At 43.8% G+C, this 18143-nt stretch overlaps 1 protein-coding gene across 1 annotated transcript in view; it reads right to left on the bottom strand.

The window, feature by feature from the left end:
- The window catches only part of IL15 (interleukin 15), an 80129-nt gene extending 62790 nt beyond the window's left edge, over nt 1-17339 (bottom strand). The window contains exon 1 of the mRNA XM_038399585.2: nt 16955-17339. The gene's annotated coding sequence lies outside the window, so the exon portion shown is untranslated. The remainder of the gene's footprint in view (nt 1-16954) is intronic.
- Nucleotides 17340-18143: the final 804 nt, after the last annotated feature.

The following is an 18143-nucleotide window of genomic DNA, read 5'->3' as shown; positions in this document are numbered from 1 at the left end:
ATAAAAAAAAGATTTGGTTAGGCTTACTGTAGACTGTGCTTGCCCTTGAATATGGGGGAATCATTCCTCTGTCTGGTGTGAACAATGCTGCCTCTGTTACATGTTGCATATTGCCTTTACAGATGCAAGCTTGAGATCTCAACCGTCTGTGTTATCAATGGCCGAGAGGCTGCAAAGAATCAGGAAGAGGCCACGTAGGAGCAAAGAGGACATGGTGCATGAAGTCATGAAATGACTAATGAAAATAAAAAAGTGCAGGAGTGGCAGAAGAGTGAAAGGAGGGTCTGTCAGCACCAAAGCACAGAGCGGCTGATAAGCATAATGGAGCGCCAAGCAGACTTGATCCAGGCACTTGTAGCAATGCAGACGGAACGCTACCTCGCCCCCTCCCCCCCCCACAGCCCTTGTCCCAAAACTCTTTCCTTTGTGCCACCACGTCACCTCCAAATGACTTTCCCCAACGTCTGGGTTCTTACCGCCACCTGCTGCCTCCAACACCTGTAGCTTCACTGCTCAGCCCTGAAAACTATGACCCTTACCCACTGCACTCAACCCCCATCATCATACAGTATAGCCATCCTGAAGTGCAACACACATTGCACAGCACTCCAGACAGGGCATATGCAAATCTGTGCTTGAACCATTCCCCAACCCACATAATTGCCCTCTGTGTTTCCCAAGCAGTTGTGTTGTGTTTCTTTTCAATAAATGGATTTTTTGGCTTTGAAAACATTCTTTTTTATTGCATAACTTAAAAGAAACTTTAGACCAGAAAATCAATAGGCACTGCAAGTCAGTGTATCATACATAACAAACACAGATTCCTACCACACTTCACTCCCATGCAGGGCACCACACCAGACATTACTGTTGGCTTTCAGCCTCAAATTGCTCCCTCAAGGCATCCCTAATCCTTGCAGCCCCGCGTTGGGCCCCTCTAATAGCCCTGCTCTCTGGCTGTTCAAATTCAGCCTCCAAGTGTTGAACCTCCAAATTCCATGTCCGAGTGAATCTTTCACCCTTCCCTTCACAAATGTTATGGAGGGTACAGCACATGGATATAACCATGGGGATGCTGTTATCGGCCAGGTCTAGCTTCCCATACAGAAAGCGCCAGTGATCCTTTAAATGGCCAAAAGCACACTCCACAGTCATTCTGCACCAACTCAGTCTGTTGTTGAACTGCTCCTTGCTGCTGTCAAGGCTCCCTGTGTAGGGTTTCATGAGTCACGGCATCAAAGGGTAAGAGGGGTCTCAAAGGATCACAATGGGCATTTTGACTTCCCCTACGGTGATCTTCTGCTCTGGGAAAAAAGTTCTGGTTTGCAGCTTCCTGAACAGGCCAGTGTTACAAAAGATGCATGTGTCATGCACCTTTCCGGGCCAGCCTGCACTAATGTCAGCGAAACGCCCACAATGATCCACAATCACCTGGAGAACCATAGAGAAATACCCCTTCCGATTAATGTACTCAAAGGCTAGGTGGCTGGTGCCAGAATTGGAATATGCATCCCATCTATCGCCCCTCTGCAGTTAGGGAAACCCATTTGTACAAAACCAGCCACAATGTCATGCATATTACCCGGAGTCACGGTTCTTCTGCGCAGGATGCGATTAATGGCCCTGCAAACTTCATCAACATGATTCCAACGGTTGATTTCCCCACTCCAAACTGGTTAGCGACCGATCGGTAGCTGTCTGGAGTTGCCAGCTTCTAGATTGCAATAGCCACCCGCTTCTCCACCATCAGGGAAGCTCTCAATCTCGTGTCCTTGTGCCGCAGGGTGGGGGTGAGCTCCTCACACAGTCCCATGAAAGTGGCTTTTCCCATCCGAAAGTTCTGCAGCCACTGCTCGTCATCCCAGACTTGCATGACGATGTGATCCCACCACTCAGTGCTTGTTTCCCAAGCCCAAAAGTGGCATTCCATGGTGGTGAGCATGTCCGTGAATGCCACAAGCAGACTTGTGTCGTTTGCGTTACTCGAGTTGATAGCATTGGAGTCCTCACTGTCACTTTGGATCTTAAGGAATAACTCAACTGCCAAACGTGATGTGCTGGCGAGACTCGTCAGTATACTCCTCAGCAGTTCAGGCTCCATTCCCGCAGACCAAAAGGGAACACAGAGTGCACAGTACAAAAAACATTGAAAGATGGCACCAAATGTGGACGGAAGCAAAGGGAATGCTGGGATGCGAATCAATGCATCACAGGGCATTGGGACAGGACCCAGAATGCCCCGCACTCCCCGCCCCCTTCCCACAAGCCACAGCGCCAGAATGGGAAGGGGTGTTCTGTGGGATAGCTGCCCACAATGCACTGCTCCCAATGCCACTGCAAGTGCGCCTGCAGCTGTCAGTGTGGACAGACTGCAGCACTTTCCCTACTGTGCTCTACGAAGGCGGGTTTAACTCACAGCACTCTACATCTGCAAGTGTAGCAAGTGTAGTGAGAAGAGCAGAAGTTTATCTGTTGGGAGTGGCAATGTGCCTGGTAAGGAAAGTTTGGATAAGCCTAGGCAGCCTTGTGAGCTGAGGGCTTTATCTAGTCAGCAGTTTGGGAAAGCAAGGATAGTGGAAGATGAGTGTCCCTATACCTTACCTGTTATCTATGTGGAGAATTGTGACAGTGAAGAAAATGTGCCTGTGTCTGTTAGGGGTAATGACTTGCCTATGGAGGGAGCTACCCCAGCCTCCAAGCAGTTGTCTGTGAACAGCCCTGTGTGCTGGTACAAGGGAAAGGAAATCCCAAGCTGTGTGTCTGTTAAAGGGGAAGGTTTCTCCAGCTCTTCTTTGTCTGTGGAGCAGACAGAAGGTACCTTTCAGCCTGTGATGGTTGAGAATAGTGCAGTTGTCTCAGAGTTAGTTCTGGATTCAATTAAAGCCCAGAAAGGGAATGGTCCTGAATTTGTGTCTGCTTGGAGAATGGCACTGTAACTAGGTTGCATCCAATTAGTGTCCTAGCAAAATCCCAGAGACCAGACAATTCTGGTGCTCGTATTTTGCCCGTTGCTAATGTGTGGCTGGGAAAGGGTGTAGCACTAAACCAAACTTCGCACCCCTTGATAATCTGTATGTTATTCCCGGATAACCAGAAACTTCTATGCTTAAGCTCTGTACCATTTTCTTTTTTATTTTAACATCATCTTAATAAAATTCTTAATTCTGTCTGATCAGGGTGATATCCTAGTCAGGGCACAAGAAAAGCATAAGGGTGATTTAATTGTGTTACCTACTGACAGTTTGGAAACTTCTAGCAAGAAGGAAAAGATTCCTGAACTTGTGTGTGGCAAAGGGAAGGAGAATGCTTCTAACCTTTTATCTAGTGAGTCTATAAATTTGCCTGAAAGGGGATGGTGTAGGAGTCCACCTGATGGGCCAAAGGTAATCCTGGGTGTAAGTAAACCCCAGAAAGAGTCTGCTGTTGCTCAGGAAAGCGTTCCTTTAGAGCAAGACCTAGGTTAAGAGGGTAAGGGAAGAATTTCTGCGGGGTGAATTGTTGGGGTGAATTGTTCCTTAGAGAAGCTCCTAGGGAAAGAAATCCTCATGGTAATCTGTGCAAGCAGTTTGCTGTAGCGGAAGGGTGTGGAAGTGATTTAATCAAGAAAAGAAAAGGAGTACTTGTGGCACCTTAGAGACTAACAAATTTATTTGAGCATAAGCTTTCGTGAGCTTCAGCTCACTTCATCGGATGCATTCCTTTTTCTTTGTTGGGCCTGTCCTCTGGTAGGTGACTTCTAGGTACTCTTCTGGCTCTGTCAATCTGTTTCTTCACTTCAGCAGGTGGGTATTGTAGTTGTAAGAACGCTTGATAGAGATCTTGTAGGTGTTAGTCTCTGTCTGAGAGGTTGGAGCAAATGCGCTTGTATCGTAGAGCTTGGCTGTATACAATGGATTGTGTGATGTGGATGAAAGCTGGAGGCATGTAGGTAGGAATAGCGGTCAGTAGGTTTCCCACATAGGGTGGTGTTTATGTGACCATTGCTTATTAGCACTGTAGTGTCCAGGAAGTGGATCTCTTGTGTGGATTGGTCCAGGCTGGGGTTGATGGTGGGATGGAAATTGTTGAAATCATGGTGGAATTCCTCAAGGGCTTCTTTTCTATGGGTCCAGATGATGAAGATGTCATCAATGTAGCACAAGTAGAGTAGGGGCATTAGGGGACGAGAGCTGAGGAAGCATTGTTCTAAGTCAGCCATAAAAATGTTGGCATACTGTGGGGTCATGCGGGTACCCATGGCAGTGCCGCTGATTTGAAGGTATACATTGTCCCCAAATGTGAAATAGTTATGGGTGAGGACAAAGTCACAAAGTTCAGCCACCAGATTTGCCGTGACATTATCGGGGATACTGTTCTGATGGCTTGTAGTCCATCTTTGTGTGGAATGTTGGTGTAGATGGCTTCTAAATCCATAGTGGCCAGGATGGTGTTTTCAGGAAGATCACCGATGGATTGTCGTTTCCTCAGGAAGTCAGTGGTGTCTCGAAGATAGCTGGGAGTGCTGGTAGCGTAGGAGGGAGTCTACATAGCCAGACAATCCTGCTATCAGGGTGCCAATGCCTGAGATGATGGGGCATCCAGGATTTCCAGGTTTATGGATCTTGGGTAGCAGATAGAATACCCCAGGTCGGGGTTCCAAGGGTGTGTCTGTGAAGATTTGTTCTTGTGCTTTTTCAGGGAGTTGCTGTAGCTCACGAAAGCTGATGCTCAAATAAATTTGTTAGTCTCTAAGGTGCCACAAGTACTCCTTTTCTTTTTGCGAATACAGACTAACACGGCTGCTACTCTGAAACCTGTCATTAATCAAGAAAGTTTCAGTTCCTAACAGCCAGAAATTTTCTGTTATGAATGGATCCACTGACTTTCCTTTTGAAAGACCCGGTGTGGATAGCTTTAAGAAGGTCTCAGATGGAGTAAAAGCTGTTAAGAAAGTTGAACAGCCCTATAACCAAGGGGCTGTGTTTGACCAGTTTGTTAGGAAGACAACGTTGTTAAGAGAGGAATGTCTCTATGATAATTCTTTAAGTGAACAGTCTGTGTCTCAGGTTCAGAGGGAAGACTGGGTAGCTGAGTCTGCAGAGCAGAACAGCTGTGCAGTTAATGTCTTGAGGAATGCAGGGGATGGGAGGTATTCTCTCAGCTCTAGACACTTTGGATCTGACTTGTGGCACCTTAGAGACTAACAATTTTATTTGAGCATAAGCTTTCGTGAGCTACAGCTCACTTCATCGTGAGCTGTAGCTCATGAAAGCTTATGCTCAAATAAATTTGTTAGTCTCTAAGGTGCCACAAGTACTCCTTTTCTTTTTGCCAATACAGACTAACACGGCTGTACTCTGGATCTGACTTGTAGTCTTTCAGTGGATTTAACATCTGATTTCATGTGGAAGCAGATGTTGGTAATGGAAGGACCACAGAACCTTGAGGAGTCTAACTTGCTAGTGAAAATGGATGGTATCTCTTTAAGACAGAGTCCAGCCTTGGAATTGGTAGCAGTTAAAGATCTAAAGACTGGTGAACAAGCTCCTGTCTGTGTTGATGCAAATTACTTGGCTGACAGAGAGAAGAAAGACTTGCTAATAGCAGTTAGCAAAGAGATCACACCCCAATCAGCCAGTGGATTCTGTTAAGCAACAGAAATCAGGGTTTGATCCTACAGAACAAGGAAGAAAAAGAGAACTTAATTTTGCCAAGGGAAGCCACAGGGTAACCCTAAAGGCCCAAACCCCAATGGTGTTGAGCCAAAGATGTGGCATAATAAAAATGATTGTAAATGGAGACCTGCAATGAATTTGTTGTTATTGCTAATGGTGATTTTTGTAACTAATGTGTTGCTATTGCTAAGAACTGTAAAAATGTACAATGTGCCTAATCTTTTGAAAAAACCCTTGAACATGTTAAAAGGAATACATAAGAACACACTTTATGTTAAAAGGACTTGTTATACGGATGTTTCACTGTTAATGGCTGTAAACAGTCTTAGAAATTTTCATAGGAGAAAAGACATTTCAGACCTGATATACTGTATGAAAAGGGAACCTGAGGCACACTACCATATTGCTTTCACAGCTAAATGCCAAAATTTCTATACTATGGACAACATTAATACTTACATTGTCTTGATATTAATTGGGTTCCAAACATTTGCTAGAGCTTGTATGGATAAAGTAGCTATGTTCTTTAGCTCTTGGCAAGATCACATAAGACATGCAGGAACCATGCTGCAAGAGCAGATCCAATCCACTATTGTTGTAACCAAGTTTTACCTTGAGTTTGTAAAGAGATTCAATCATGTTATTGAACATGACTTTGATAACCCATTTCTGTTATATACCAATGCTAGCTGTAGTAAGACAGAACCAAGGATAGGGAGTTCTTGGGATGCAGTCAGCGATGTTTGTGTCACCCCTTCCTGCATCAATTTTGTATCGGGGGTGTGACATTATTAACATGAACTGGGACCTTATAGATCACTGTTGCAACCAAGGTCCTATAGTGGTACCAAATCTTGTTTAAAGAGAGTCAAATAAGGTGTCTAGGACAAGGTTATGGTTTGCTGGTTATGATTATGCTATCTGTATGCATGTATCATTTTTGTATTTGAAGTTACAAGTATTGGCTCTATACTGTCTGTATTTGTGCTATGCTTCTGGGTGACACCCCAGACAATTTGGTGTCAGCACTGCCTAGCCTGCTTGATGGCCCATTAAGGACCATCAGCTATACAATCAACCCATTAAGAGAAGGCAGATATACCTTGTGATTCAGCAAGGCATGCAGGGACAGAACTCTAAGGTTTTTTTGTGTCATGTGCTGCATAGCTCGTCTTTGAAAAAAAGAAAGCAGAGGCCAAATGGCAAGAGACTATAAAATGCTGCTGCATCTCCTCCATCTTGTCTTCAATCCTGCTTCTGATCTCTGGAGGAACCTTGCTACAAACTGAAGCTCTGAACAAAGGACTGAATGATCCATCCCAGCTGTGGATGTACTACAGAGACTTGATTTGAGCCTGCAGTTTATCCCATTACTGCTACAAGTCTGAACCAAGAACTTTGCCATTACTGCATGTAATTGATTCCATTTAACCAATTCTAGCTCTCATCTATATTTCTTTCTTTTTATGAATAAACCTTTAGGTTTTAGATTCTAAAGGATTGGTAACAGCGTGATTTGTGGGTAAGATCTTACTGGTATATTGACCTGGTCTGGGGCGTGGTCCTTTGGGATTGAGAGAACCTTCTTTCTTTTACTGGGGTATTGGTTTTCATAACCATTCATTCCCATAACAAATGGCACTGGTGGTGATACTGAGAAACTGGAGTGTCTCAGGGAATTGATTGTATGACTTATGGTTAACCAGTGGGGTAAAACCAAAGTCCTCTCTGTCTAACTGATTTGGTGTGCCTTATAAGTGGAAAAACTCCAGCCTTGGGCTGTAACTGCCCTGCTCTAAGCAATTTGTCCTGTATTGATACTTTCAGCAGTGTCCCACCAGAGGTAGCATTGTTACACAGATGTGTTTCAATAATAAATTAGCATACATAAACATCCCAGGGTTAAAAACACAGAGAACCTGTTTACAGAAGTAATTTATAGTGATAAAAAAGTTTCCCCCTATGTTTTAGACTAACACTGGTTATTTTTTACTAAGGACAATTTGAAATAGCATGCTTTTGCAGCAAAGCCACTGTTAGCAAAAACAGCTTTTGTAAGCCAGTGAAATTGTTGCTTTGCAGGCACTGCTAAAACGCATCTTTAAGTTTGTTTTTGTTAATATTTCTGATAGGCCGTAGAATGGGGGAGATATTTTCCCACTTTATGAGGTATTATTTCCAAATGACAAGCGCTTCCCCATGCTAAACCATAACAACTAACACAGAATGGCTGCCTACAAACTTTCATTAAAATAGTGATCAACATTCCCCCTAAAACTCAGAACAGCTTTCTTACCCCATGGCCTGATCACTGTGGCTTTTTAAAAAAAAATTTGTCCTCGGTTTATATTTTAAAAAAACATTAGAAAAGAAAAAAGTGGGTCAGTGAGGGGGCTGACTCCTTATCTCGGGACGGGGGATAACTTTTTTACATAAGCTAATTTTCTTGTATAAATCCAAACTTTAAAAAACAAACAATCTTGTGTATTTTTTTGTTAATTTTGTTTTTGTTTTTTATTAACACACATATATAAACTCCCCTCAATTACTAGTTTTCATATTCTTAGCCAGTTGCCATTTTGGTACTTTAAAAATACTGTTTTTAAAAGGATGGGCTAGTATCTTAAACATTTTTAGTTCACAAATCTTCTACAAAATATCCCTAAGAGTGGCCTTGTTTTGTTACAGTTCAGTCAATACTGTTTTTTCATGTTAAACTTTAAAACAAACAAACAAACAAAACCAAAATGCTTCGACTAGGCCTCACTACATACAGAATATCCTTTAAAAAGGTCCTGTTATGTTGCATCTCAGTCAATGCTGTATTCTCATGTTAAATGTTAAAAAAAACCCTTTATTTAATATAATGAAACACTACATGTTTAGCAAGTGTTAAAAGTATAGGGGGGAAAGTTGAGAGGGAGGTGTTTTTCAGATAGGCTATATCTGAGCTTCATGCAGTCACAAAGCAATGGTTTTTGTCTTTCACAATCAGTAAATGAAATAATACTTTTGAACACTTTCACAAAGTGTCTTTCAATGTAATCTCACCATTTTGTTAAAACTTTAACAGTGTTTAAAAAGTTAGGAAAGAAGTCTGTGTAAAACAACAAGCAAACTGAAGGGTTGGCCCCCTAGAGCAGTGGTTCTCAAACTTTTGAACAGGTGACCCCTTTCACATAGCAAGCCTCTAAGTGCAACTGCCCTTATAAATTAAAAAACACTTTTTAAATATATTTAACACCATTATAAATGCTGGAGGCAAAGTGGGGTTTGGGGTAGAGGCTGACAGCTTGCGACACTCCCATGTAATAACCTCGTGACCCCCTCGGGGTCCCAACCCCCAGTTTGAGAACCCCTGCCCTAGAGCATTGCTAAGGCAGGCTATGGTGCATGGATCACTGGCTAGCCTAATTAGTCTTATCAGTTTTTAAAATGCAGAGAAAGCTCCAGCCTGTGATATATTATTTTAGTAAAACCTATGGACCCAAAACACACACAGGAGCTTGTACCTGTGTCTCAGCACATGGGATGCAAACCTTCAAAAACAAAGACATTCTGAGAATGCAACAGAAAATTTCATACTTAAATCTAAAAGTCCTAAGACAATGAAAGCTAAATATAACTTTCACCTGGATTTGTTAAAAAGTGGGGAGGAAAATAAACTTTTCTCTGATCCAGTGGATTACAGAATAAAGGGAATATAAACTAGCTGTTACTAAGGTTCCGTGGTTTTAATTCTGGGGTGTTTCTGCATGCTCCTTTTTTTTTAATTGAAATACACCTGTAAAAATGTTAAATAAAGGGCTGTATCTTCACATAGGCTTACCTTTTAGAGTGTTTATTCCTTTACAAAACTTAATATAACTTTCATTTGTATTTGTTAAAAAGTGGGGGAAGAAGCAACCTTCTTATCTCTGATCCACTGCCTCACAGTTGCTGTTTTTGCTAAAGTGACTTTGCTGCAAAAGCATGCTGCTTCAAACTGTCCTCACTAAAAATGAAGTTAGTCTAAAACACAGGGGGAAAACAATATCACTATAAATACTTTTATAGTGAGACTTTTTATCACTAAAAATACTTTTATAAACAGTTTGTCCATGGTTTTACACCAGTATGGTTTCTGCATACTAACTTATTATTGAAATGCATGTGTAAAAGTGCTAAATGAAGGGTTGTTACTTCAAATAGGCTTGTCTTTTAAAGTGTTTATTCCTTTACAAAGGTTTCACCTCTATTGGTTAAAAAGTAGGGAAAGAAGCAATCTTCTTATCTCTGATCCACTGGCTCAAAGATGCTGTTTTTGCTGCAGCTTCAAATTGTCCTCATTAAAAGCATAGGGAAAAGCTTTTAAACCCTATTTGTTAGTAAGTAACCCTGGGATGCTTCTGCATGCTCATTTTTTTTATTGAAACACACCTGTAAAAGTGTTAAATGGAGGGATATTTCTTCAGATAGGCTTGTCTTGCAAAGTGGTCTTCTTTTCTAATCCACTAACTTTGAAAGGCTGCTTCAAACTGTCCTCACTAAAAAATAACCAATGTTAGCAAAAGCATAGGGGAAATATACACACACAATCAAGGCTAATGTGAAAAAGTCGAGAAGCCTATTTCAATTTGGACAAATCTTCAGTTTAATGAAGAGTCCAGAATCAGAAGTTGTGGATCTTTCAGACAAACAGATTTTGATTAGAGAAGTCACAAGGAAAATCTTGAGTTTGCTACGATTTTCAAGATTATATTAGTAACCAAGCTGCACAGCACATGCTTTTCTTTCTGCCAAACAAATCAATTTTTCCTGTTCTTGACAGCCAGTGTTTTCACCCTCATCACTAATTGTGATAGGTCTCTTGCCTTTGCATTAGTCAGCTGTTGGACAACTTAGTCAAAGTCCAAATATGTCACTTGACAAATAGCATTATCTATGCTAGTGGAACATTAATCTAATCAAGGATAGTAGGTGCAAAATTTGACCAACCTTAGATGTCAATCTATTCTAAGTAAAATCTGTTCTAAGAGACCTGATGGAATACTGTTACTACAAAGGAGGCTGCATAGCTAATTTTATTGATAAAATGCATTGTTTGAGACTCTACAGTAAGTTAGTGCATATTTTCTCTGTAGTGAAAGGCTCACATGTGAGTAACTTTCCCTCACACATAACCATCTATTCTTGTGAAATGTCAGTATACTGAAATATATAAAAATTATATTCCATAACATTTCCTAGATTTTTGAACTCTCCAGTGCCGAGTTACAACTGTTTGGCAGCCAAATAACTAATATTTTCCAGAAGTCTGGGTCTATGCTTAATGTCAACCAGTGACTTAGCTGAAGTAAAATGTGATAAATAGCCCCTTTTATTTAAGGCCACATCTGGCTGACCTTTTAGAATTGTAGGTCATATAAAAGCTTAGATAATTTTCATTCAGCAATCAGTTTTGCACCTAATTTGAGCATCCATTCCTTCCTTAATGCTGCTGAAAATATGGTGACCTCTTAATTTCCATGTTTTGTAATGTAGCAAGTGCCCTGTTTCTGATGACCACCTCTCTATTGGTCCATCCATCCATCTAGGAAATCCATGTGTTGCGCAGAGAACAGAAATAGCAGTCATTCCAGTCCAGAGAGCCTAGGAGGCAGAAAGGGAGAGAAAGGAACTGCAGGTCCAGCACGGGAGCCCAGCCCCAGGCAGGAAAGAAAGCAGCAGCCAGTTCATCTGGGGCACCGTTTCCAAATTAAAAAGTGCTGGTCCAAAAACTCATACTTAACTTTTACAGTGACATACGTGCTTAAGTGTCTGCAGGATCAGGGCCTACTACATATGAGACATGCCTTAAATTTTTGGTAGAAATGTCTTTCATCTCACACTAATTTTTTTCATCCCTACAACCTTGTCCTCCATGCTGTCCAAAGCAGTGCTTTCCTTGTAATATATAATTATTTCTTCACTTGCATATGAACACTGCTTGTAGAATTTTTTGAACTCGGGTTGTTGTTTGTTGAGCCCTCAAGGATATGGAGAAACCTGAAGGAAGGTGCGTACAGGTCAAGACTCTTGTTGCTTCTGACTCTTTAAGCCACAAGAACTCATGGCTTTATTGTTTGTTTTTACTATTCTGCTATGAGCAGGGCTGAAACAGTAGTGAGGCAATGGCCTTGGAGTTAGAGGTCTTAACAAGAGGGACTTTCTGCTTGTTTGTAAACACAAGGTGGAGGATATTGGCCTAAGAGATGTTGTTAGTTATATAAACTATTTCATTATAACACATTAATATTTCTTAATTGTATTTTTCAAATCAGTAATTCTCAAATCTGCTGCTGAAATTTTTGAAATAATCATTTCAGTATTCTTATTAGTCCTAGCTAAGGCTTACTGCCTCAGTTTTTGATATCAGTGAATGGTTTCATTTGTTATGGCGGAGCATATGCTTCCATCCTCTGAAATCTCCTAAAGTCAGCTGGCTTGTGCTAAAAATTAGGGCTGGGTCCAACTCTGATGAGTTTTAAATAAGACTCATTATGCCTGGCAGGAAAAGTGGTGATTCTTATAGATGGAGTCATCATACCAAGTAGAGAATCCATGGCTCAGATAACAGACTAACCAAATATACGACTGGATAGAAAAACAAGAAGCAGAACTGCCCAACCATATATAAATATATATACATTGCTCTGCACACTAAAATATCCTTGTTAGTATGAGTTAGTGTAACATTATTTTCCTTCTTTTGTATTATTATAATTTGCAATGACATTGTACTTGGTCTCAGACATTGTGCATCAGAATTTTATTTGTTATTAAATTAAGCCTCTTTTGCCCTCAGCTGTTGCATGTCTGGTCTATTCTTGTGAGCATGCAGTCTGCTGAAATTCACAAGAGCAGAATCTTTTTTTAAAATAAACAAATAATATGTTCATTATTTTACAGAGTAAACAAACAGGCACAATCCAAGTATTGCCAGTCTCAAACGTTAAACAATCATGAGCAAGATCCCACCCACCCACCCAAATGAGATTATTTTTAATGTGTTTTGATCTGTCTTGATTTTTTACCTCTTCCTGCCCATCCCCATTGTGTGTATGTGACAATTAGCATTGCCAGTGCTCCCAAAAGTATTCAGCATTTGGTTGAGAACTGCTGCAGGAGTTCTCACCCCCACTTCTGCCTTGCTGTCTCATCCCTGCTCCTCCTGCAACTCCTAGGAAGCTTCTTCCTACTCTCCCAGGCCTCGGGTGAGCTGCAGTGGGGTCCCTCTTCTCCCCCTTCTGTCCCTTCCCAGGTCTGGTGTTGCAAGGGAGGGAGAGTTGAGAAGGAGAGGAACTGCCCCACAGTTCACAAAAGAAGATTGGGCCGGGGGAGCAGTGCCATTCTGAGCAGTTGGGCTTTTTATGCTCCCTCTTTTTCTCCCCTCCCCTTCTGTGAAAATGGTGGTAAGGGGGGAGTGGCTCTGCAGGCCATAGGAAGGCCCCTGAGGCAGGGCAGTGGGAAAAGCAGCCCATCAGAGGGGGGTTTCCCCAAGGCAGAGTTGAAATTCATGGGATGGCTGGAGCTTCTCACATCACTACTAGATTGGCTCTGGCCCCAGCCAAAATCACAAGAGTTGGCAACCCTGGTTCTGCCTTGCCAGATATCCCCCCCCCCCCCCCCCCCCGTCATAAAGATACAGCTAAGGGTAGCATAAAATCCCTCCTTTACCTGTAAAGGGTTAAGAAGCTCAGATAATCTGGTTGGCACCTGATCAAAATGACCAATAAGGGAAGAAGATACTTTCAAATCTGTGGGGGAAGGCTTTTCTTTGTGTTCTCTCGGGACAAAGAGAGGGACCAGGCAGAAAAAAAAAAAAAAACACCTCTCCTAAAACCATATCTGGAATAAGCCTCTAAGATTACAAACTGTAAGTATAGCAAGAGAATACGTTAGTTTATCTTTTGTTTTAGCTTGTGAATTTTCCCTATGCTTAGAGGGAGAGTTATCCCTGTTTTTTTGTAACTTTAAAGTTTTGCCTAGTGGGGAATCCTCTGTGTTTTGAATCTTATTACCCTGTAAAGTTACCTTCCATCCTGATTTTACAGAGGTGCTTCTTTTACATTTTTTTTCCTTTATAATAAAGTCTGTTTTTTTAAGAATCTGATTGGTTTTTAGTGTCCTAAAAACCCAAGGATCTGGTCTATGCTCACCTTGTTTACCTATCTGGTTGGTAGATTATTCTCAAGCCTCCCCAAGAAAGGGGGTGAAGGGCTTGGGGGGATATTTTGGGGAAACAGGAACTCCAAGTGGTCCTTTTCCTGAATCTTTGTCTAACTTGCTTGGTGGTGGCAGCAGTACTTATCCAAGGACAAGGAAGGATTTGTGCCTTGGGGAAGTTTTAACCTAAGCTGGTAGAAATAAGTTTAGGGGGTCTTTCATGCGGGTCCCCACATCTGTACCCCAGAGTTTAGAGGGAGGAAACCCTGACACCCCCTGAAATCTAAACACCCATATTCCCTACATAGTGTCTCTGAGAAGCACTAATTTAGATGCATTTTGCAACGCAAGTTCAACTAGCATTGCCAACACTTCCGATTTCTCACCCTATCTCCCGGAGGCTATTAAAGCCAAACCGGGAGATTTTACGCACTGACACTCCGGCAGCGCAGTGGGGCTAAGGCAGGCTCCCTGCCTACCCTGGCCTCATGCCACTCCTGAAAGCAGGTGGCTCCGCACTCTGCCTCCCCCCCAGCGCCGACTCCATGGCTGCCGCTGGCCAGGAACTGTGGCCAATGGGAGCTGCAGGGGCAGTGCATGTGAATGTGGGCAGAGCACAGAGCTCCCTGCCACCCTCCCAGGGGCCACAGGGATGTGCCAGGCACTTCTGGGAGCAGTGTGAGGCCAGGGCATGCAGGGAATCTGCATAAGCCCCGCTGTGTCACCAACCGGGAGCCACCCAAGGTAAGCACCTCCCAGCTGGAGCCTGCACCCACACCTCTCCTGCACCCCAACCCCCTACCCCAGACTGGAGCTCTCTCCTGCATCCAAACTCCCTCCCAGAGCCCTCACCCCATCTGCCCCCCAACCCCAGCCCTGAGTCCCCTTCAGCACCCAAACTCCCTACCAGAGCTTGCACCCTGCACCCCTTCCTGCACCCCAAACCCTTGACCCATGCTCAGCCCGGAGCCCCTTTCCACACGCCAAACCCCTCAGCCCCACTTCCCAGCCCAGAGCCCACACCCCCTCCTGCACCCCACCCTCCTGTCCTAGCCCAGTGAAAGTGAGGGAGGATGGGGGAGAGAAAGCGATTGAGCGGGGGATGGAGTGAGCGGGGTGGGACCTCAGAAGGGGAGGGGCAAGGGTGTTTGGGTTTGTGTGATTAGACAGTTGGCAACCCTAAATTCAACAGGACAATATGCCATGTCGGGGGCAGCTTTTCCTTGGCTCCTCTTCTCCCCTGCCACAATACCCAGGCTCCATGAAGCTGAGTTCCATAATTATAAGCATAGAAGTACTAGAGATAGATGAAATTGAGAAAAAGAAAACGCTGCAGCATAGCCAGGCTTCTGTTCAGCACAGCTCCTACTTCCTTTTCCATGTTTTCGTTTTCCATACCATGTAGTAGAGGGGAGCAGTCAACGGTTACAGAACAAACTGAAGGCTTATAAGTGTTTTAGATGTTGTAGTGGCAGGGTTCTAAAATTTGGCATAAAATTAATTGCTGAACAGCTTCAAGATTTGCTTGCATATCTTCTCACAAAGCCAGCTGACCGCCAAGTGAAGAGGGAGCAGACGTCTCAGAGTCTAAGTTTTTTATAGTACAGTGCTACACCAAAGTCTGACCATTTTATGTCCAATACTCCAGAGCAATGCTAGTGAACTTCAGAATGCACAGTGTAGATCATAGGAAATCCCATCTGAATCCCAACGAGCTATCAGTTTATACCTCAAAGCATGAGAGTTGCTTCCATTTGTTCTTTTAGTTTGCATGGTTAAAATGTCATCAATAGTCCTATAAATTATTATTTATTATAAATTAAATTATTTCCAACTATTTTAAAATCTAGCCAGAACATTTGTCTCAACAACTTCTCAAGGGAGTGTATTCCATGGGTCAACGTTACTGCTGTGTAAAGAATATTTCCTTATATTAAATTCTAATTGCACTATAATATCAAGTGTCTCCTTATTTTAGGGCAAAATGAAAAGGGATCACTTTTGTATTTATTTCACCTGTCCTGCATGAGGCAAGTAAATGGACACATGTAAATATAGGGAAACGTCAATAATGGCCAAAGGGACTGCCACATTGCTGATCATTTGGCAGGTATTCACATAACGCAAGCTGATTATTATAACAAGGAACTACTAGCATGTTCCACTGTATCTGACATTTGCAAAAAGAAAAGGAGTACTTGTGGTCACCAAATGCATCCGATGAAGTGAGCTGTAGCTCACGAAAGCTTATGCTCTAATAAATTTGTTAGTCTCTAAGGTGCCACAAGTACTCCTTTTCTTTTTGCAAACACAGACTAACACGGCTGCTACTCTGAAACCTGTATCTGACATTGTAATCCATATTAAAATACATCTTAAAAGAACCAGGCATAGGTATGCAGGCTAGAGACAGAGGAAGAGATCCCCTCAAAGACACTTCCTGGGTCCAATATGGTGAATTTTCTTGCTTTTGTGAATTTTATCCAAGCAATTTTGCAGGCACAAACAAGGTGACCGTTGCCATTTGACTTTCTTTACGTGGCAAAGACAACAGTCATTTTTTAACAGAGCAGAACTACTAATGCGTTCGCCCCACCTAGCGTAGTAGCAGAGTCCGAACACTGGAATCAGCTCGCATGCCCCAGCGCCCTTTACGTCCATGGGACTTCATCTAGGTTGCAGGGTCCTATGTTAATGCATCGTGATGTTTAATTACACCTTCCCATTAAGCTATTTCAAGAGCCTGATTTAAAGAGATGCCATCAATTAAAAAAGCCCGCACTTCTGTCTCTATTTAACCCATCATTGCTCGGAGGCGCTCCCAAGACTACCGGAACGTCCTTATCTTCCTCTCGCAACGTTCACTTCTGTGTTTCGCACTATTTTCGGTATAGTTACGTTCACTGACTACCACTGATTTTCCTTTTGGCGTAAGGCTTTCGCGCAGCCGCAAGGTGGCCGCAAAGACCCGGCGGGGCAAGCAGACGCGACGCTCCCGAGCAGAGGGCCCCTAACAGCGACGCCGACCGCAGTCCTCCCTCCGTCCAGCAAGACACATACACGCGTAGGAAAGCCAAGCAGCAGCATGTTGCCGCCGCTTGTAAAGTACTCACAAGCCTGGGCGCGCGGAGACGGCGTCGGTGGCGAGAGCCGCGACCCACGACAGCAAGTCCCGTTCTCCCCGCAGCCCGCCTTTTTACTTTCGGTTGTCACGAAACGGATCCCGGCGAGCGAAGCCTCAGCGGGACTCAGTCGCCCCGAGCCGTGACGGACCGAGGCTGAGGCTAAGGCGGGCAGGCTAGGTTTGCAAAGAAAAGGAAACTACGGCGGGGGGGGGCCGGGGACCTGAAGGCTGGGAGGTTAACAAGCCCTTCGGCGCCCCTGGGCTGCGGCGCCTGTGCAGCCAGCCGTTTCTCAGTCCCTAAAGGGGAAGGAAAAGCTGCCACCCGCCTATACAGCGTCCCCTCCCCGACGCAGCCCAGTTGTGTCCCTGCCCGGTTGGAGCGCTGCAGAGCCGGCTCCGGGGGATGCCTCACCAGAGCGCGCTGCTTCGGCCTCGTCCCCGTCCCTGCGCCCCCAGCCAGGCGGATTTCTGGCAAAGCCGCCCGCCGCTGGGGCAAGACTTGACCTTTGGGGTGGCAGAGCAAAGAGGGAGCAACCCCCTTGAGAAGTCAGAGCGGGGCCGAGAGGCGGTGCCCCCTGCTGCCCTCCTCGCTGAGGCGGTGCCAGGGCGGACTGGGCACAGCTGGCGACTTTGGTGCAGCTGTTTGACCTATGCACATTTAATAAACTCATTTGCAAACAATGGGGGGGGGGGGGAAGGTGTAACCATGCATTTCAGCTTTAAAAGGAGTGGAAAGCTAGTGCAAGTGAAAGGGCATGAGCCTGCCCAGCTCCAGTGCGGGGAGTCCTCTGTTTATCTCCAGGGTAGCAGTAAGCCCTACTGAGCTTTCAATTGGAGCCCTCTGGAGGTTTAGGCTCTGTAATTCATTACCTGCGCTGAGTCTTGCAGGTATCACGCAATACGTGCAATTTTAAGGGAAGGGGGAGTTGGCTTGCTTGCTTTATTTATTTATTTACTAAATCTACACTAAAAACATTGCAAAGTCAAACACTGGGAAGTCACATATAATTATGGCGTGTCCTGTCTGTAGAATCTTAATTCTGTCAATTTGTGTACATGCACTAGAACTGTCATTTCAGAGTAGCAGCCGTGTTAGTCTGTATTCGCAAAAAGAAAAGGAGGACTTGTGGCACCTTAGAGACTAACACATTTATTTGAGCATAAGCTTTCGTGAGCTA

This window comes from Dermochelys coriacea, chromosome 4 (assembly GCF_009764565.3).
Source record: "Dermochelys coriacea isolate rDerCor1 chromosome 4, rDerCor1.pri.v4, whole genome shotgun sequence".
Taxonomy (NCBI): domain Eukaryota; kingdom Metazoa; phylum Chordata; order Testudines; family Dermochelyidae; genus Dermochelys; species Dermochelys coriacea.
The sequence above is the reverse complement of the archived record's forward strand: the minus strand, read 5'-3'. Positions and strand labels throughout refer to the sequence as shown.